Source organism: Hyperolius riggenbachi, chromosome 2 (genome assembly GCF_040937935.1).
Source record: "Hyperolius riggenbachi isolate aHypRig1 chromosome 2, aHypRig1.pri, whole genome shotgun sequence".
NCBI lineage: Eukaryota > Metazoa > Chordata > Amphibia > Anura > Hyperoliidae > Hyperolius > Hyperolius riggenbachi.
The window spans coordinates 366,368,449-366,390,298 of NC_090647.1; the positions used below are offsets into that span (position 1 = coordinate 366,368,449).

At 38.8% G+C, this 21,850-nt stretch overlaps 1 protein-coding gene across 3 annotated transcripts in view; it reads left to right on the plus strand.

The window, feature by feature from the left end:
• Positions 1-5,057: 5,057 nt before the first annotated feature.
• TAFA3 (TAFA chemokine like family member 3) overlaps positions 5,058-21,850 on the plus strand; it is a 692,450-nt gene continuing 675,657 nt past the window's right edge. For all 3 annotated transcript variants that reach the window (XM_068269724.1, XM_068269723.1, XM_068269725.1), the window contains exon 1: positions 5,058-5,501. The gene's annotated coding sequence lies outside the window, so the exon portion shown is untranslated. The remainder of the gene's footprint in view (positions 5,502-21,850) is intronic.

The window sequence follows — 21,850 nt, forward strand, 5'->3', positions numbered from 1 at the left end:
GTCTGAATAGTGTTGTCCGGCTCATGAATGATTCGGATCTTTGATCCAGATCTTTTTTGAGTCGAAACTCAGCGGCTGCGGGACCCGAACTTCCGGCGCCTGCGACACAGAGGTAAGTTCCGCCTGCAGCCACCCGCCAGCCTGCACATCAATATTGGAGGAGACAGCGGGGGAGAGAGACAGCACCCTAAGGTGAGGGAAGAAGGGGGGGGGGAGATTGCCCCCCTTCCCCCCGCCCCTGGCTACCTATTCTGGGCACATATAGCCCCTGGCTACCTATTCCGGGCACATATACCCCCTGGCTACCTATTCTGGGCACATATAGCCCCTGGCTACCTATTCTGGGCACATATAGCCCCTGGCTACCTATTCCGGGCACATATAGCCCCTGGCTACCTATTCCGGGCACATATACCCCCTGGCTACCTATTCCGGGCACATATACCCCCTGGCTACCTATTCCGGGCACATATAGCCCCTGGCTACCTATTCCGGGCACATATACCCCCTGGCTACCTATTCCGGGCACATATAGCCCCTGGCTACCTATTCTGGGCACATATAGCCCCTGGCTACCTATTCTGGGCACATATAGCCCCTGGCTACCTATTATGGGCACATATACCCCCTGGCTACCTATTCTGGGCACATATACCCCCTGGCTACATATACTGGGACATATATACCCCTGCCTACGTATACTGGGACATTTACACCCCTGCCTACATATACTGGGACATATATACCCCCTGGCTACATATACTGGGCACATATATCCCTGGCTACATATACTGGGAACACTGGCTGTTTGTCATTGTGTGCATTTAGTGGTGAAAAGCTGTCTCTTTTGTGCATTTACTGGTGAAAAGCTGTCTCTTATTATGTGCATTTACTGGTGAAAAGCTGTGTCTTATTATGTGCATTTACTGGTGAAAAGCTGTCTCTTGTGCATTTACTGGGGAAAAGCTGTCTCTTATTATGTGCATTTACTGGCGAAAAGGTGTCTCTTATAATGTGCATTTACTGGTGAAAAGCTGTCTCTTATGTGCAGTTACTGGTGAAAAACTGTCTCTTATGTGCACTGGACCAGTACTACTGGTGAGGACAGTTAGTGACATGGCTATGTACTCTGTAATGTGCTGCAGAAGATGTCAGTGCGATATAAATACTATAAATTTTTTTTTTAAAAAGCCCATTGCTTAGCCCCACTCTACATAAAAGTGCGCTTCTGACTCCGCCCCTAACTCCACCCCCTGTCCGGTTTTCTCCATCAGCCGACCTGGCAACCCTATGTGGATGGTGTGGCTCTGATGCATTGCTGAGAGATCTGGCCTGCCAGATCATTTTGTCTGAACGCAGTCCAGTGCTATTTATCCTCTTCACCCCTTCTGCTCCATCATGCTCTGCACCATCATCTCTCCACTCCCCTCATAACAACTGAATACCTGCAAGGTAGCAATGCATCTATACAGCACAATTTGTCGCATGAGGGACCGAGTCCTGATCCCTACAGAACAGTCTTCATAAGGTGCCCATTAACGGTACCATGTTTTCATTAGATACAATCTTTTGACACAATTTGAACGATCAGATCTAATTGGAAGGCAATTATCGATTGTTCCCATTTACTGAACGAGTCTTACTTCGAATTCGATCATAAAATTCAACGTTTGGTTTCGATTTTATCATATTAAGCAATTGACCAAAGAAAGTTCCTTATCGATTGCCTTCATAAACGGTGGATTTTCTATACAATATGAACATTAAAAATCGTATCAAAGATTGCATTTGGTGAAAAAATTGTACCATTAATGCTTACCTTAAAGGGAACCTGAACTGAGTAAAATTATTATTATTAAAAAAAAAACATATGAGGTAACTTCAAATGAACATTACATAGTTACCTTGCCATCAGTTCCTCTCAGAAGCTCACCATTTTCTTCTGACAACAACCCCCTCCATTTTTTACAACATTTTGTCAGAAATGAAATATATCAGTTGATGTCAGTTATAGCTGAGAGGAAAAAATGTTTCCCTATGGCTCAAGTGGGCGATGTTACAGTTTAACAGTGTGCTGACCAGAAAGCTGTTATGGGGTAATGGCCATTTTCAAAATGGAGGATGGAGAATTCCTTTGATCACAGTGAACAAATGGGACGCAGGAGCTGCACCGCCAGCGACAGATATAAACTTTAGAGGGTCATCAGCTCAGCGGAGAGGATTATTGGAAAACCCCTCCCCCCCTCTAGATCTCATCTACAACACCAGACTGCGTAATAGAGCACTGAAAATTGTGGGCGACCCCTCTCACCCTTACATCAAAGGTCAGCGCAGGTTTAGAAAGTCATTGTATGTAGGGAATGGTAAATTCTCACCACAATATATCAAATGCTCAGAGGTAGGTATCCGCCAAACATCAAAACTAGAAAAGGCTTACCAGCTCCCAACAACCCACATTATAAGGTTGTGAAATGGCTCATGTCACAGATAACGTCCAGGGAACATCAGACGTCGTGAAGATCCAGTGGACATCCGTATGGAGGTAAAGTTTCAGGAATTTATATAGGAAAACAAAAACAGCAATATCTAAGCGTAACCCGTTTATTTAGATAAAATTTCTTTAAAAGGCAGTAGACATAAAAACGATAACTCACATACGGGGCCCATAAACAGGGAACCCCAGAAGATTAGCGCGCATGTAATGGTCAATCGAAGATCAATAGACAATGGTGCCGCCTGTTACCTTCCCAAGACCCCTCTCACCCTGGTCACAGTTTTTTCAGCCGACTCAAACTAGGCCGGATGTTCCGCTCCATCCCTGCTAAGACTACCAGGCGCATGAACACTTTTTTCCCCACAGCCGTTAGACTCTTGAACTCTGCCCATTCCTCTGACCCCCCACCCTGCTGCCGCCTACGGACTAATACCTGACTTTGGCTGCGGCCGCTGTTGTTTACCGCCTTGCCTGGCTGTACTAAGATTATTATCTTCTGTTACACACTGCTATTCCTGCTAGACCCGCAATTGCACTACTGCATATGTTGTATTACTCCTGTTCTGTTGCATTGCTCTTGTTCTGTTGTACTACTCTGTAGCATCTTGTCTGTTGTATTACTATCTCTGTGCCAATTTATGTGCCAAATCCAATTCCGGGCACGGTCCAGCCGTGCTTGGCGAAATAAAATTCTGATTCTGAGAAAGAGATTGATAAGTAGACTACACGGGAGGTAAGTATGACCTGTGCATGTTTATTTTGACTTTTATTTTCAGTTCAGGTTTTTTTTCAAGAGACTTACGTCTTACCAATGATCCAATTTTTTTTTTTTACAGTATATCCACGTTGGTAGCTGATCTACATCAATGAGACACTAATAATCTCAACCGTGCCAATTTGAAGATACCTGCAAAACATACACTGTCAATTGAATCTGAGTGCAGGTTTGGAAAACACTGGGTTAGTGAAAGTAGGAGGGCTTGTTGCAGGTTGTTGCAGGGTACAGTAAATGGCAAGGTCACTGGTAGGATAAATTAGTTAGGGTGTCTATGAGGATTTATTAGGGAATAGGATTAAAGCACACCTGAACTGAGAGGGATATTGTGGCGGACATATTTGTTTCCTTTTAAACAATACCTGTAACCTGGCAGTCCTGCTGATCTACTTGGCTGCAGTAGTGTCTGAATCACACAACTGAAACAAGCATGCAGCTAAACAAGTCGGACTTTAGTCAGAGCACCTGATCTGCATACTTGTTCAGAGTCTATGGCCAAGAGTATCAGAAATGGCATCAGGCATCACCAGCTGGATAGCAAGGCAATCTGAATTGTCTCTCAATTCAGGTGTACTTCAATGTTAGGTGTGAAGGTGGTGTCATGGTTACTGCTGCAGAAAAAGCTGATGAAAGGTAACTTTAAGAGTTGAGATTGGAGCTGGGTGTAGATTTTCTGTTCCTTTTCAGTGCTGCTGTATTTTCTAGCAGGCTGCACTACACGTGGGAATGCTGCGGACCTAAATAGTTTAGTTTGATAAGGTCGTGTCCTGTTTTTCCATCTGTTTTTTTGTTTTCTGTTTTTTGCATTTCAGGTTGTAGATTCTCCTCACCCTCCAAAACATGCTGTTGGTGGGAGATACTGTGGGAGGGGAAGCTATTGTGGTTGCTGAGAAGTGGTGCTTACCTGTAATTGGTTATTCAATTTTCCCTCCAATTTTCCCTTCCAATCATAATTAGTTTAAGTTACCTCATATCACTCTCACATATAAACTTTGGCACAGAGTTTCCCATGTTCTTGACTTTCTGTCCTGCAAGCAAACAAACACACAACAGATTCTTGAATGTATTGAATGAAAACCAATATTCATATCAGGTGTTCTGGTTCCACTGCTTGTCCCAGGTGTGCGATTGGATACGTACAAAAGTAAAAAGATCAGCGATACATACAGAAAGTTTGCATATGATTTAACAAAAACAAACAAACAAAAAAAAGGCAATAAAATGGCAGCCACCATATTCTTCTCACTCCAGGCATAGAAATGGAAACCGATAAAAGTCTGAGTGATGACATAGATTAAAAAAAAATGAGCTCATCTTTCTCATAGTATATTATGATACAAAAAGCTTTTATTTATATGTTACATCGGCAGACATTGCCTTTCAGCACAGTGATTCACATCTAATCTACAGATAAGCTATTATGAAGCCTATACTATTCCTGTAATAATAAGGATTTCTTTGCCAGACATTGTCAAGTAGGAAACATCTATTTATAAATGATCCTATGCTCTGTTATAGATTTATTTGCATTTTAATCAGGTAAGTTCATTGTGAGCGCTGTAACTGCCAGCAAAAGAAAAGTTGATACTTCCTGGACAATGCAGCCGAGTACGATACTATTATTTACTAGTTTCTGTGTGCTATAACCAGAGAAGGCACTAGGGGACACTGTGTCTCTTCCATAACACTCCCATCCCATCCTACCTCCTTCACAGTCCCAGAGGATTCTGCTTAAGCTAAGGCTGCCAATGAAGTCAAAGCCTAATGCATTTCTCTGTGGTACCACAGGCTGCATCTCTTTCAAATTACAGTGCAGGCGGACCAGACAGCATTTTCTGAATTAGCATCTCCGGGACTCCTCTGCTCACACACACACTCACACACAGTACACATCTGAGGTACGGCAAAGTACCTGTCTGCTTTACCAAGGGACAGCTGCATCTATACACCACTTTGGATTAGGGGAAAACTGATTTTTCTGCAAAGCACAGAAGCAGTTGGGAGGCAGAAGCAGGAGTTTCAAAGGAAAACCCATCTTGGTCACCTGTTTTATTTTGACATCTTTGATTGTCCCTTTGCTGTGGATAGCTAATGGATGGAGGAATGCATTCTTGGGCTTGAAGAATGAGCTAAGTTTGTGGAGTTCCACTACACAGCGACATGCATTCTTGTGCAATTATGGAATTGTAACTTACATCTTTGATGGAGATCGACTCTAAAGAAAGACCACAGGTAGGTCCTATCTACCTTTTTCTCTGCTTCCTGCAGCTGCTCAGATGGAATCTTAGAAATTGTTTTTTCCTTGTTAATTCCTGCTTGCAATCACTGTTTTAATCAAGCACAGGTGTCTGCATGGCAAATATTCGGAAATAATAACATGAGAAAATAATGACAATTAAAATTCCGAAAGCACCTTTCACTTTTTCCATCATTTGAAGAGCAATTTATTTCCTGTAATCAATCATTCAGACGTGTTAATGAGTTGGAGAGGTGAATGAAGGGGAAATCAGCATATGATTAGTGGATAAAGTTTGCCTGGATGGCTCACATCGAATAGTACTTTCATGCTCTGCTGTATGTGCCTTGTTCAGGAATCAAAGCATCTGTTTAATTGGGTGAATGAATTGAGTATTTGAGTTTCCCTTCAATGGCCAGGCAAGGGAAAAAAAGCACAACCCTAGCATTTTATCCGTGGCTTTTAAGCACATCAGCTGAATTCCTGATGTTAGAGTGTATGTGGTATGCAGTTCAGGTACTTTGATGTCCTGCATATTGTATGTAAAATTCTTGGCACTGTAATGTATTATGCCTCTGGCTCATAACTGTATTATATTAAAAATGCCTTTCACATTTCCAAGGACCTGGTCTAGCAAAAAAGTGCTTATCCAATTAAAAAGAAACGCATGTGGTGTACGAATTATAGATGAAATGCTGATTTATTCGACAGAATGCAATTTCTGTTTTTTAAGCTATACCGATGTACTCACAGAAATATCCCAGTACTCTATGATTTACTGTATCACGCATCCTAATTCCCAAATCAATCATCTTTTTTAATGTTATGCTCATATACCTAGATTAGCTTTATGTCATATTGGGGGGTGGGTGGAGAAGTGTGAGGTGTAGTGGGAATGTAAGATATATATGTATGTACACATATGGTTACGTCATATGACAATACACAAACACGTGACACATATATATGTATATATATATATATATATATATATATATATATATATATATATATATATACATATGCTCACATACAGACATTTATAAGTATGAGGTGGATATTAACCTTTTCAGTAAAGAGGAACACAGAAGGTCTTATATTCAACCTTTTTGTGCTATTTGCACTTTCTCTTTTTTTTAGTCTCCCCAAATGAAACTTTAGTAAAATGAATAAATAGACAATATTTCAGTATCTGGAACGTTAGCTTTGCATATTTTTACTTTAGTGGGATTTTTGTGTGATCCTATAGTGTGCTTTAATGAAACCCATCTCAGTACAGTTCTGTGTCATGGAATTTTTGGACATGGAGTGTAATTAGACATTGCATTATTCAGCATTCATTTTTAGATTTTTTTTAATGTTATTTTGTGGTTTCTCTGGTTACTTGCATAGACAGTGTACTATGGGCCTTTGATACCTTGGAATGTGTCTGAACCTTTCCTCATTATCTTACAGCGAGGCCAAGACCTGCAAAATCCCAGTAGAAATCCTCTAGCTTCTTCAGGAGGAAATGACAATTTAATTCTGCCTCAGTAGCACGCACTGATAACTTCCTTATGGTAACTGTTGATTAGTTTTTGTTGGCCTAAACTAATTTTTCCCAGTTATTACGGTGCATAGGGTGATGGGAGCACTGCGTTGCTAAGCTCTTCTCAGCTTCTGGTCTCATAATGAGAAGTTCCTTAATAGCTTCAGGGCATTTCCAGCAGGAAGAAAAAAAGATCACATGAAAGACAATGGCATGGGCTTGTGTAAAATATAATGCATAGTAACATAGTGTATATACATTGTAGACAATAGACATCAAGGTAGGCAGGTAGTACTGTAATTCTATGCATGCATGCAAATACAGCTGTTAGGCTTATTTAATGAAACAGTGCAAAGAGCAACATGGATGTGTATTTTGCAGTAACATATAGCAACCAGAGCACTAAGAACAAAGTGGGATGCATTGTATTTGATTGATATGGCATACTGTATGCTGTATATTGGTTTTTTTTGCCTTCTTAATGGACCTGAGTGTGCCTTTGTTTTAGAAAGACAGGCTAGCATGTAGTGAGACAACCCGGGAAGTGCAGTATCTAATTAAAAAAAGTAGAGCTATGGAAATTTGGTTGTTACCCACAGTAACTTGTCCTTTGTTCTCAGATCAAAAATAATACAACATATCTAGGACAAGGTATACTTTTTTTTTTTTTGTAAATCAACTCTAACCTCTTACATGTGTAAAAAAGGCAGTTGTTTTGAGGTATTTTCCCACTCATGTCAAAACATGCATCTCTCTAAAAATACCCTTACAGTTTTGAGGTAAACATTTTAGTTTCCATACTCCAGAAGACACAAACACAGGTCTGTAGGCCCAAATTATAGTTACTGATGATGTGTAGGCACAAAATAAAATCAGTGCTTCTCACCAGAGCCCCCAGGAGTATGAACATGAAAGGGACAGTCCTCCTAAGCAGATTGTCTGATGTGAATGCAGTATCATCTACTCATCCAGGCCCAACTGAAAATATGCAACCCCTGCTTCTCTCATGGTAAGACAAATACATATTAGTATACCATCCACTGCCATGAGGAAGGAGGGTTTATTTGGAATGCCATTCACTAAGGGAAATATTTATGTTGTATGAATACAGCATATTGCAATCATATTGACATTCGTAAATAGAACAGAATTAGTCTATATGAGTTAATACTATCCCACTTGGCTTGCTGACCAGATAACATTTGCACAAAACAGGCGTAGCACATGCAAGTGACAAAGTACATTACAGTCCACAGATCACGCATTGTTCATTTTGGTGTTTTTGCTGTTATTACATGGTCAAATGTTACTTTTGAAAACTTTACAACAACTTCTAAAGGCTGTCAAGTTACCAAATATTAGTGAGCATGGTGGCGTAGGGGTTAGCGCTGTCGCCTTGCAGTGCTGGGTCCCTGCTTCAAATACCAGCCGGGTCAACATCTGCAAGAAGTTTGTATGTTCTTTGCCATTTATTTCTGGCAAGCACCTTGTTGCATACAGAAGTTATCCAGCACACAATAAACAATTTATGCACACAATGTAGGTCCACTCTCTTAGGGAGTAATCACTCTTACAAGAGCAATCAGAAATGCTCATACATGGGGCTCTTTTGGAAACACTCCAGCAGATATAATCATAAAATGTTTCTATTTATAGGTAAATAAATCAGTGCTGTGATGAATGTTAATCCAGGTGTGAGAGCACTGCCACCAACTACCACCTTCAAGGATGTGTTAATATTATTGGGTTTGTGCTACATTACACCTTTATGATGGTGACATTATTTAAACCGAAGCGGAATAAAGAAGTAAACAAGCCTGCATTTGTCACTGTGTCACTTTTCTGTTCTTACATTTGAACTCAGCATTGTTCTTTCGTAAAATCTCCTGGACCACATAACTGTCATGGTTATACTGTGTTCCTAATATTAGACTTCTCAAATAATATGTTTAAAAGTAAGGGACATAAATGTATGAATTTTATTAAGTGTAGTTTTTACTGTATATGAGAGCTGAAGTACTCCCTTGTTTCTCACAGTTCTGTTAGTGGTTTCTAATTTAAGCAGCTGTGGAGGGAGCTGTCCAGGTGCTGAAATAAGGAAAGCTATGCAGTATATTATAAAGCAAAAGCAAGAGTGACCTTGAAAGTGATAGGGAAAAGTGCAGGTGTAATAAGGATTCCAACTGCTGTCTTGTTCAACCAACACATTTTACAGGGAAGAATAGTCTAGCGGCAAGCCTGTGCACTTGTGAGTTTTCCTAGGGCGTGTGAAAATAACCAACATATTACTTAACTCTTTGGACTCAAATGGCCAGTAAAGACCATGTAATTCATTTGTTCTGTGCTTTATTAGAGCCAATTATGAAGGCAATTATTACACATCATCAACACCAACATTTAATAATAGAAAAGGGGCAGAAATAATAGATAGCACAAATAACAAGCCATCTCAAATATTAGCTTTTATCTAAGCCTTAAAACATGAAAACCAAAGCTAAAAAACAAAAAATATAAAATCATCTAGGCCAATTAAATCAGACATTGCAAAGGCAAATCATTATGCATAGACCTGTAATGCGCAGGAGCCAACCAGACTTTGCATTTCCTCTATTGAGGTCAGAACAATAACAAATGGTTTCAGATTGAATACTTTGTTTTATTGCACATTAGGCAATGCCCTAAGTCTTATCATAGATTTATACTTGCTATAATTTTGTGATGCTTATATTGCTATTACGGCTATTCTCAAATGAAAAACATTGGTCTGACAAAGCCAGATATTTAACCTTGTATTGTGAATACAAAATGACCCTTTTTGCGGAATGGTCAAGATTTCTTCAGCTGATGCCGTGACTATAGGCTTGGTTTTATCTAATCCTTGCAGAAAAACATAGCATCATTTGTGAAAAGCTGAGCTACCTTCTGCAATTTACAATCTGTATTTCTTTTTCTTATCTCTGTTTTATGCATCTTTACTTTCTCGAAGATAAAGATCCGAAAACACTCTTCTGCTTAATACACTGCAGTGTTGCTTATCAAGGTGGAAACAGTATCAGCTGGGCAAGGTTTTCCTTCCTGTTGTATCCCTTTCTCCCTCACTTTACCTTGCAGTGCCTACCTGGAGATAGACAGAAATTAAATGATTGCTTGATTCATCCAAAAAGAAACAAATGCACAGATCAGCTGTCTGTCATCTTATGTCGGTGGGTAGCTTTACAGCTTAAACTGCAGGAAAGCAGCAGCTACATCACTTACTCACCATGATCAGTGCTGCCCCCACTGATTATTTGTACACAAAGATTATGATGGCAGATGATGAAAAATAAATATTCAGAAGGGGGACACTATGTAACAACAAGGAAGGTAAGCTTGCTAGAGATGAAAAAACAAAACAAAAACAAACAAACAAAAAACACTTGAAGAGGAACTGTAGCCAAAGATTGAACTTAATCCCAATCAGTAGCTGATACCCCCTTTCCCACAAGAAATCTTTGTTTTAAAAAAAAAAAAATAGATCATCAGGGAGGTCTGTTTGGCTGATATGGTGGTGAACCCCCTCCCACAGTGTGATGTCAGCACCTAGGACCTGACAGTTTGTTGTCTGTAAATCTCATTGCATTGTGGGAAATAACAGCTCTTTTCAACTGCCAAGCAACCAGTGTCACCCTCTGTGCATACTGTATGTATATCTATCAAAAGCAACCTTTTAGACTATCCGATTGTTAGAGGGTGTGGTTATAGATAATGGTAGTTGGTGCTGTTATGTCTGCCAGTAGAGTAGATGATTACATGTAGGCTCATTGTGGATTAAACAACATGAACAAATCACATGGAAAATATCAATCATTTCTTGATCTCTCTTCTATGTTTTAACTTCTCACTTTGCAATGTATTGATTTATTTTTCCCCCTAGTTGCTACAGTTCTTCTTTAAGAGAGAACTGGGAGGAGGGGGGGGGGGGGGCGGTGGAGGGGTGTCAAATGTTATCTTTCCATATTCTAAGTTCCCCTGACCTTGTGAGTTTTGCTTAGATTCCTACAACCTCATAATAAGTACCATTTCTCTGTTCACTCTTTGTGTCTTCCTATACCAAGAAAATATAGTACAGTACTGAGAATCTATCTATCTATGAATGCAAAACTGCAAACTGCAGAAACAGGGCTTTCTTTTCGGTCTCAGGCCTCCAACCAGGCCTCCAACCTCTGGACTAGGCCGCAAGTCGGGAACTGGATTTCAGAGCACAGCCACAGGGGATTTCCAGCCATGCCAGAAGGTCACTACTGCGGCACCCGGACTCAATTTTTTTTCTCTCTCTCTGCACTTTTTCTACATATGGACATAACGCAGGCATTTGAAGCACTGCAAAGCAGTTGATCAACACAAGTGAGTGTGGCAACTCTGCTCACATGGCACTCGGATAGCCCCCTCTAGATCCATTTACATTAACCACTTGCCGACCGCGCACTCATACCGCGCGTCGGCAAAGTGGCAGCTGCAGGACCAGCGACGCAGTAATGCGTCGCCAGCTGCAGGCTGATTAATCAGGAAGCAGCCGCTCGCGCGAGCAGCTGCTTCCTGTCAATTCACGGCGGGGGGCTCCGTGAATAGCCTGCGGGCCGCCAATGGCGGCTCGCAGGCTAAATGTAAACACAAGCGGAAATAATCCGCTTTGTTTACATTGTACGGCGCTGCTGCGCAGCAGCGCCGTAAGGCAGATCGGCGATCCCCGGCCAATCAGCGGCCGGGGATCGCCGCCATGTGACAGGGGACGTCCTGTCACTGGCTGCACAGGACGGATAGCGTCCTGTGCAGCCCGGAACACCAGGGGGGCCAGGTAGGAGAGGGAGGGGGGGGGGGATTTCGCTGCGGAGGGGGGCTTTGAGGTGCCCCCCCCCGCAACACCGGCAGGCAGGAGCGATCAGACCCCCCCAGCACATCATCCCCATAGTGGGGAAAAAAGGGGGGCGATCTGATCGCTCTGGATGCACCCTGATCTGTGCTGGGGGCTGTAGAGCCCACCCAGCACAGATCACAAATAACAGCGCTGGTCCTTAAGGGGGGGTAAAGGGTGGGTCCTCAAGTGGTTAAAGTGAACGTCCGGACTAAAAATCTACTCAGCAGAACTGAAAAGGCTTGGTGTTTCTTTAACAGTTTCACAGCATCAGAACTTTGTTTTTCTTACCAAAGCATCATTTTTAGCTGCATTTTTAGCTAAGCTCCACCCATCAAAGAAAACTGCCCAGGCTCTTTTTCCCTGATGCTGTGCAAAGCATGAGGGGATTTCCTATGTTGTTATTCACATTGCCTAGCAACTGGGAGGGGTGATCAGCACACAGGACAGTTGGAACTGTGTCTCGTGCTCCCTGTCACCTCCTTTCAACCAAAAAAGATGGCTGCCCTCATGGAATCAAACATTTGCCTGTTCTTTTAAAACAGGGTGGGTAAGAGATTATGGGACATATGCAATTCAGTTTTTCACCTGAGTTTTCTCCTAGGCGATAATTTTTGATCTTCAAATTAAAATAACTGTCCAGCCCTTTTCAACTAAAAAAGTACCAAAAAGTAAATGAAAAAGGACTATCAAAATTACTTTGGGCATTTTCTTGCTTTCTGATGACTTAAAGTGCATTTTATTGACACATTTAAAAATATCACCCAGGAGAAAACTCAGGAGAAAACGTGAATTGCATATGGGCCTATATTACCTATCTATTTTAATTAACATAACTAATGTAACTTAATGACAGTATGTTTGTTTAGGCTGAAGTTCCTCTTTAAGCATATGCCCACTCTATATATATCACTCTGTATGTGCTATGTCACTAAATGTATATTCTACTGTACCATCACTGACTCTGTATGTGGCAAAAATAATTCCGGGTACAACCCGCTTTGTACTTGGCGAAACAAATTATTCTGATCTAAAGAGGTGCCTTTGTCAGTTGAAGATGATAGATGAACACTGTGTTCATTGTCTACTGGATCTGGTACCTATCCAACAGCTGTAGATTCTTTGCAAACATCACCAATTGATTGTAATTAGAAAATATTGTCCAATCAGATTTGACCCCGCCAGTAAATAGCAGTGGTGATATTTGTGCATGAGCTCCACAGTCCCTATTCCTAAGTGGTAATCGAAACTAACTTATCCAACCTATCCTATGTGGAGCATTGTCAGAAGTTCAGGGTCTCTGAGCACTGCTACAGTGTTGTCATCTTAGTAAAGCTCCTAGTAGTATTTATATAAATATCCTATTCACATGTAGGTAAAAAAATCATCTTGCTAAGAAATGAGACTTGCATGTTACTACAGATGGTTACATTATGTCACATCATGCACTTCCTTAACAGGACCAGAACTACAAATAAGAATGTGTTGCGGAGTTCCTCCCATGTGTCATAAAAATGATGCTGTGACATGCTGATACTGTTTTCTTACAAGTCAAACAGTCTTGGGCCCTTGAGTAGGTACTGAAGGGCCACAGCTTTGGTATCAGGGATTTAGAAGCTAAATGTGATAATTTTTGTTTACCTCAGTTCTAATGTGCTCACAGACATAAGATGACAGTTATGTGATTTGGCCATTTTCAGATGGAATGAAAGATGATACTCCAGTGTTAGCAGTGTCTTTAAAGTGTATTATTATTATTATGTATTCATATATTTCTGACGTCTTCTTCAGTGCTTTACAGAATACATTGTCATGTCATTAACTCACAATCTAATTCCAATCCCTACCATAGTCATATGTCCATGCCATAATCTTAGGAAAGTCATGGGAGGAAGAAGTTATCTTATCAGAATGGGGTTTTTTTTTGGATATGAGTGGAAAAACACAAAACAGAAGGGAGGAAAAGCACAAAACACACAAACACAAGAGAACACACAAATTGCATGCAGTCAGTGTCCTGGCCAAGACGTGAATGTTTAAGTTTGCATTATCACTTTTTGTGATGTACAGTTTGTTGCCTTTTTGTATTTGCTTGCTTGGGGCTAGAATTAATTTTGTAATGCAGATTCTAACAAAATAAGGTTTACATTAAACGACAAAGGAAGAAATATTGCATATTTTAAAGTGAGTAATGTATGATCTGGTGTAAATTGATAAATACCATCAAAATATATAAAAAAAAATACAAAGCCATGGTCAAGAAATTATTAACTTGGAATGTGCAGAAACACTAAAAAATTACACACTAAAAACACTAGAAGAAAGGTAGGCTCAAAGACCGCACCAGACCAAACTTATACTCAATATGTAACAAAGTTTATAGATCCATTAAAACAATAAAAGCAATTAAAAGCAATTGAACATCAGCTCTGGGTATCATGATAAGTCATATACAGTAAATCGATCCATAGTAAGAGCTCAGTTTGATATATAAAAAAATGCAGTGCAATCATGCATAGCACAGTTTTAATACTGGACTACTGTCCAATAATCAAAAAAGCACATTAAACCCACCTCTGATAAGGCAGTAAAGCCACAACAATTGATTTTATTTTTTTGACGATCCAATAAACTTTGTTACAATAAATTTGGTCTGGTGCGATATTTTAACCTACTTTTCTTCTAGTGTTTATGGTGTGATGTAAGTTGTAGAGCAGATCGGCTTGACATCAAACCAACTAAAGTTTAAAGGGGTAATGACCTTTAATGACAAACTGCATAGTTTTCTTGTAAGTTTTCAAAATGTTATGTTTCTTCAGACATGACAAAAGAACTGGATCAGAACTATACAAAACATATGGTAAAAGGGAAAAAAAAAAAGCCTTCTAAAGTCTGTAATGTGTTATTTTTAAGATACTTGAGAAGTAAAGTGTATGCTATATGTTTTTGAAAAACAATATTTCATAAACTTTTTCACAAAACCTCACATGTCTACGGACTCAAAAACCTTAAAATGACACCTGTGAACCATCTATTTTGAAAAGCCATGTGTAGGAAATGGGGGAAGCAGATTGAAGGGGAAATGTTGGGTACACCGAGGCTGATAGAATAAGATAGTATTCCCAGCAGTATAAATAACTGGCTCAACAAGAAGAGTTCATGCACTAGGTAGTGTGAACATTAGATATTTTGCACTCCAGGGGCTAGAGGTAACACTTTTAGAAGTATAAAGAAACCAAAGAGAGAGTCCTGGTACATTGTGTGAACATATTGTACTGTGTGAATCATTCTGGTTCAGTAGAATAAAAAGAGATTCCCCCACTTCAGGGGGATCATGGTTTAATCAGGAGATCCTGGTTCTTCCATATTTATGATTGTTTTGTTTTGAAATGATATGTAATTTTATTTAATCATCTGGAATAAGAATCTTTTCTAACTGTTTTTTAATTATTATTATAAACCCTGGTTCACAATCGCTGCACTTGGCGACGCCTACGACAGAGTTTTCACATTCTGAAAAGGCAGGTATAATTTCCTACATAACATATAATAATATTTGATACTTCAAGAGTTCAAGGATATCTCCACCCACATCATAATCTCCTATTTTACTACATGATAAACTGGTGTATTTACTGTATGTGTGTACACAGCATATATATCTTGAAGCATAGAGGAAAGTTGCAGATCAAATGTTGTTATGCTCACAGGAATTACAGACAGTAAAATAGAAAGCTAGAGCATCAAAGCTACTCCATTCAAAGCCAAATAAATATTCTGTGAGCACACTTTCCCTTTAAATTACACAATCAAATTTATCTACAGCGTAAGCTACACAAATGTGATTCTTACAAGTTTTACAGCTTTACTTATTGGCACTAAATCAGTAGTCTGTAAAGTAAATTGGAGAAAACACTCTCAGAATACCTTCAACTTCTTTTTTCACCTTGGAAGTGGAGAAGAAATCAGATGGAACAGGGGACATGCTGCTGTTTGTTTGTTCTAACTGTGTTCTAAATTATTTACAAATTATCTAGTAGTGCTGCTTTGATACCTTACGATAGCCATGTTGGCTAAATTAATGATCAGCTGTAAATGCAAAAGTCAAAACAAAACATAAATAACGAGATAAAACTAGGATGCTTTTAATTTTATGTTTAAGGACTCAAAGGCCCAGCGCAATCAGAGGTGATGCCATGCATACGTTAGTTGTATTCTGCAGTAGAGGACAAGGCCTTGCTGAGATGAAGGTTTTAGTCATTAGCCTAACATCATTGTTTACATGATACACCATAAATTATATATTCATATTTATGGATAGTACAAGCAAGCTGTGAAAGGGAAAAGGGATGTTTGAAACATGTAAGAGTTTTTTTTGTAGTTCAGGGAAATTCTGATGAGTGTTGTGTAAGAATTAGCTTAGACAGAATGATAATAGCTAGTAAAAATAACATGTTTAGACCTAGGGGCATTCATATGCAAGATTTAGTTCATCCAGACAGCAGGAACAAATGATTACTATTATTTATTTATATATGATTTGTTATGCTGCCCACTCCAACTGGTCTGCCATACTGAGTTTCACTTTTTGAGCTATGCACAACTGCACTGGACTTAGCTGGAAGGCTACATCAGTTGTAGTAGAAGTGAAAGTCTGTAAAAAAATAACAGTGGCACAAGTATCTAGCTTCACTGTACTGTAACTCTCTGTACATATAGCTATCTATGTATTAAGAAACAGGATTTGTAGTTGATATACAGTATATTGCAATACACATTTAACCTCGTAATAGACGCAGATTATTTGGTTCTATAGAGTGAACTTTTACAGACTGGCCATGTCACCTTTCACTTGATTTTGTTATCTGAGTCCAGATGAGTGTTTCACTACCCCAGATATGACTGTAAGGACTACTGATCCTAATAACTACAGCTTATAAAGGCAGACAGAAGAGCATGCCACTCTTGACACTCTATTGAACACAATCCTTTGTCTGCTCAGTAGTACAGCACAGAAAGGTTGCCATGCCTTATTTCACAAAGACAAGTTCGTGTTACAACTACAGAGAACTGAAACTAAAGCCTTTCACTGAAAACAAAGGACTTATTTGCCCACTAAGGCTACGCCACAGACACCCCACATAAACTAGATTGCTTATTATGTTTGAAGTTGTATAAGATTTTATGAAGTATAATTATACTTGGAAATGTTTACAGTGGAAGGTGTATGTGCTTGTGCACACAATTAAAGAGCACTATGCTCACCAAAGCTGCTTTATGGTAGGTTTAAATTCATATAGGCTTCCTATATTACATATCTTTATAAAGAGCATACATTGCTGATAAGTATTTTACATTTTCATGTAGGCATTATAAGCTTTTACAACTTAGTTGGAATATACTGTAGTTTGCAAGAGGTTGCTTGTTTTCTTTTTCATTTCTATTTCTTTTATCACATCTAGCAATGCAAACAGATATTTACATGCATTTAGTATAGATAGAAACAAGCCATATTTATCAGAAGAAGACAATTTAAAATTCAGATGTATATTATAACAATATAAAAAGTTATTACTTTAAACTAATGCTACTGATGCGGAATTAGGTATTCTGGACATTAACTGTCCAAGGTTGCGTACAGCCCAACCAGAGAACAGCTACAGGCCACATTTGGTCACTTGACCTACACAGTGTAAGATAGTGTAATAAAGACCTACAAAAGAGGTGGGAGGAAAAATGGGTGGCAGGTTATACCGATTGTAGAATATTGGTATAATTACAGATGTTCAACTCTTCCTGAAAGTAAAATATCGGTAATTATACCAATATTCTTCTATCACTTTCTATACTCGAACTCTCACACTAACCCTTCCCTATCTATACATAACACTAACCTTCTCCCACTTACTCCTACCACTACCTACTTCTAACACTAACCTCCCACCATATACTCCTAACACTGACCTCCTCCCACCAATTTCTAAAACCAAGACCAGTAATTTAAACAAAAGTCCCATGGCCAACCTGTTAATCAAAAAGCCTGGAGTTTGGCTAGAGTGTAGTCAAACTCCGGTACACTAGTGTTCCCTATACATCTGCTCATTACCACAAGCCCACCACCATCCCTGCATGGTGGAACTCCACTGCTGCTAGTTTGCTTGGGTGCCAGCTATCTTTATTTTTTGTACACCCAAATTTCCGTCCCTATCCAGTAATTTCCCATTTTTACATGGGCACCTAATTTTCAGGGGTGTGATAATATTACAGCAACTGTTTTCAGTTTTTTTTTTAAACGAGATTTTTTATTGAAAAAGTTTTGTCATAATAACACACATGACAATAACATAAAATAAAACAATAACAATACACAATCCGGTTACATCTGTTGCTGAGACATCAATATTCTTGCTAATACAGTCTCAAAGATCTATGATATCAGCAGATCCATATTTGCTGACATATCTATACTAAGCAGTGAAATTTAACAGAACGCGAGGAGATGAGAAAGCTACAATTAACTCCAGTAACTACACCTGGTATTGGTTCTGTACTGCTACATTTATATCAAGATGAAGAATTGTGGTTTCAGAGGTATCCACCCATTTATGCCAAACTTTATCAAACTTCTTAAATTGGTTACGTGCCTGGTAAGTCAGTTTATATAATGGTAATGCTGCATTAACCAGTTTTATCCATTCCAATAAAGAGGGGAGCGAAGATAACTTCCATTTTAACATTAAGGCTTTTTTGGCATAATGTAATAAAATTCTTAGTAACAGTAGTTGATGTTTAGAGATCGTCGCACCTGTTCTTAGTTAACTCTCTGCACACTTCAATTTAAAAATAGAGATCCTTAGTTCTCAGATAGGATCTTGTGCTGTCTGCCTCATTCCTGTCTGAATAGTTTGTAAATAGAAGGTGCTAGAAAAAAATTCACCTCTGAATGTTCCTATTTCCTATGAGTTACTTTATATATAATTATCTTCTGAAAATCATTAAACAGCAAACATTTATTAGGAAGTGGGAAAGCGGAACACAGAGTAGATGAACTTGTCTGTGGGCAGGCAACAGTGATTTTAAGACATAAATGAAGGTGTATGCTATATCTACTTTTATCAGAGGATTGGGGAACAGAGGTGGATGTATTATGGCATGTTGTACATACAGTTTAACTAATAAAACACTACTCATTCACCTACCCTCACCCAGGCTTATGTATTAAAGCTGATGTTTTATTCAGGGTTAAGTGTGATTTTATTGTTATAAGGCACTTTATAAAGACATTATTATCATAATTACTGGAATTATTGGTTTCTATTGTTATAAGAGGCATTTTTAAGACATTATTATCATAAGACATTATTACACATTTGAGACATTGTTATCATACTTATTGAAATGATTGTCCAAGAGAGATGTGGTCAAGAAACACTTTGCATTGAGTTCTGGGGTTGATCCCCACCACTGCCACTATCTGCATGGAATGTGTATATTCTTTATATGTTTAGTTTGTTTGCTTCCACATCCCATAACATACTAGATGGTTAAATTATTGTCATCCAAATTAACCCTAGCCCATGGTAGGGGGATTAGATTGTGAGTCCCTTTGTGAGCTAGGACAGCTATAATTCTACATTAAAATTGTGATCATTTCAGGTACCAGTCAAATGCTTATGCAGTGATTATCCTCATCTCTAATTGATGTGAGATGCTAAAACACTGTGGGGCCAGATCAGAACATGGTCATTTACAACATATTTCAACAAAATGACTAACAATATTAAAATGAAGTGTATGGTACAATGAAAAGCTATGTTTAAAGTTACAATCTTTTTTTAATTTTCAGGCTAATATTGACTGCTGCTATAATAATGTCAGACATACAATAATATAACCTGACCATGGATATCTTTTATTTTTATTTATCTTTACAAATAGGTTTATATATATATATATATATATATATATATATATATATATATATATATATATATATATATATATATATATATATATATATGTAACAAGGTTTGTAGATGTTGAATTGCTCAAACACATATGCATGGAAATTTACAGAATTGTTTTGTGAAAGTCCAACAATAACTCATGAAGATCTCCCCTAAACATGGCCAGTCAGTCTAATGGTAGCTACAAATGTAAATAATGACTGCCAGATCTAGCTAAATGGTAATTACGTCTACCTGCAGATATGTGAGGCTGCTGTTGTGAATGTGACATTAGTAATTGTCTGTACACATCAAGGCTAGGTACCTAATGACTTAATATGGTGGTTGAGAGATGCTGCAGCTCAGAAGTAAGTAAAGGAAATAGGATAAGCTTAGGTAAATCAGCCCTCATGTCTCCAGAGTGCACCTAATAATGTTTTTAAGTCTATTTGTATAGTCTGGTCCATTATGGATTTTTCCTAGTCTCTTCCTGTGAATTATAGGTCATTTAATAATAACCAAATCCCTAAGCAGAATACTGTTTCTCACTTATCATAATCTAATATGTATTAGAAAGCAAATTCAGATGTCATGCAATTACAGTACTGTAATGGTCCAGTGTATCTTTAAGTCAATTTTTGAACGTTGTTTCCTATTTTATAATCTCCATCACAACTACAGACTGACTGATAAACATATAGCCATGCCATATTATGCTAAGCATTCCACACGTCATTTTAAATACAGTGGAGTTTTCAACATATTTGTATACATTTACCATTGTTGAAATTCATTGTGTCTCAAAAAAACTGATGTACAGATGGTGTTGTCAGATTCAATATTATGCTTCTGAAGAAATCCAGACTTTATTAAAACACAGTGAAATACATTGTTCAGATTGATTGCCAACTGGTTACCGACACAGCGCTTCTATTGTAAGGAAATCTGAAATAAACCTTCCTCAGTCAGAGCACAGCTTTGCCACATTCTACATTCCTACACAACAATCTATTTTTTACCAGTACACAGACCAAAGCTGTAGAATCTACTGTATCTGTTTTATGGAGGCTACCATATTTGTAGACATTCTGGAAAACTGTACAGCTGACAGCTGTTCCATAAACTAAAGGGTTACATAGTTACATAGTTATTTTGGTTGAAAATAGACATACGTCCATCGAGTTCAACCAGAGAACAAAGTACAACACCAGCCTGCTCCCTGAAATATCCCTGTTGATCCAGAGGAAGGCGAAAAAAACCCTTACAAGGCATGGTCCAATTAGCCCCAAAAGGGAAAAAAAATCCTTCCCGACTAAAGATGGCAATCAGATAAAATCCCTGGATCAACATCATTAGGCATTACCTAGTAATTGTAGCCATGGATGTCTTTCAACGCAAGTAAAGCATCTACTGTAAGCCCCCTTTAAATGCAGGTATAGAGTTTGCCATAACAACTTCCTGTGGCAATGCATTCCACATCTTAATCCCCTTATTGTAAAGAACCCTTTCCTAAATAAATGGCTAAAACGTTTTTCCTCCATGTGCAGATCATGTCCTCTAGTCCTTTGAGAAGGCCTATCTTTCACTCTGCTGTATCCTTGACAAGTGTTTGCTCACACCAATGTGGCACAGCAGGGTCAAGCAGTCAGGAGTGCTCTTAGCTTTACACAGACTCCCAGAGAGACTTGGCAGTGCAAGATGGGAACACTTAACAAGCACAAGTTCTAGGTTATTAAAGAGACACTGAAGCAAAAAATAAATAAATACATAATGATATAATGATTTGTATGTGTAGTACAGCTAAGAAATAAAACATTAGGAGCAGATACATAAGTCTAATATTGTTTCCAGTACAGGAAGAGTTAAAAACTCCAGTTGTTAGCTATGCAAAAGAGCCATTGAGCTTCACGACTTTCAAAGTCGCAGAGAGCTCTGTCTTCTGAAGCTTGTTATTTCAACTGTCAGTCATGGTATTTTCTT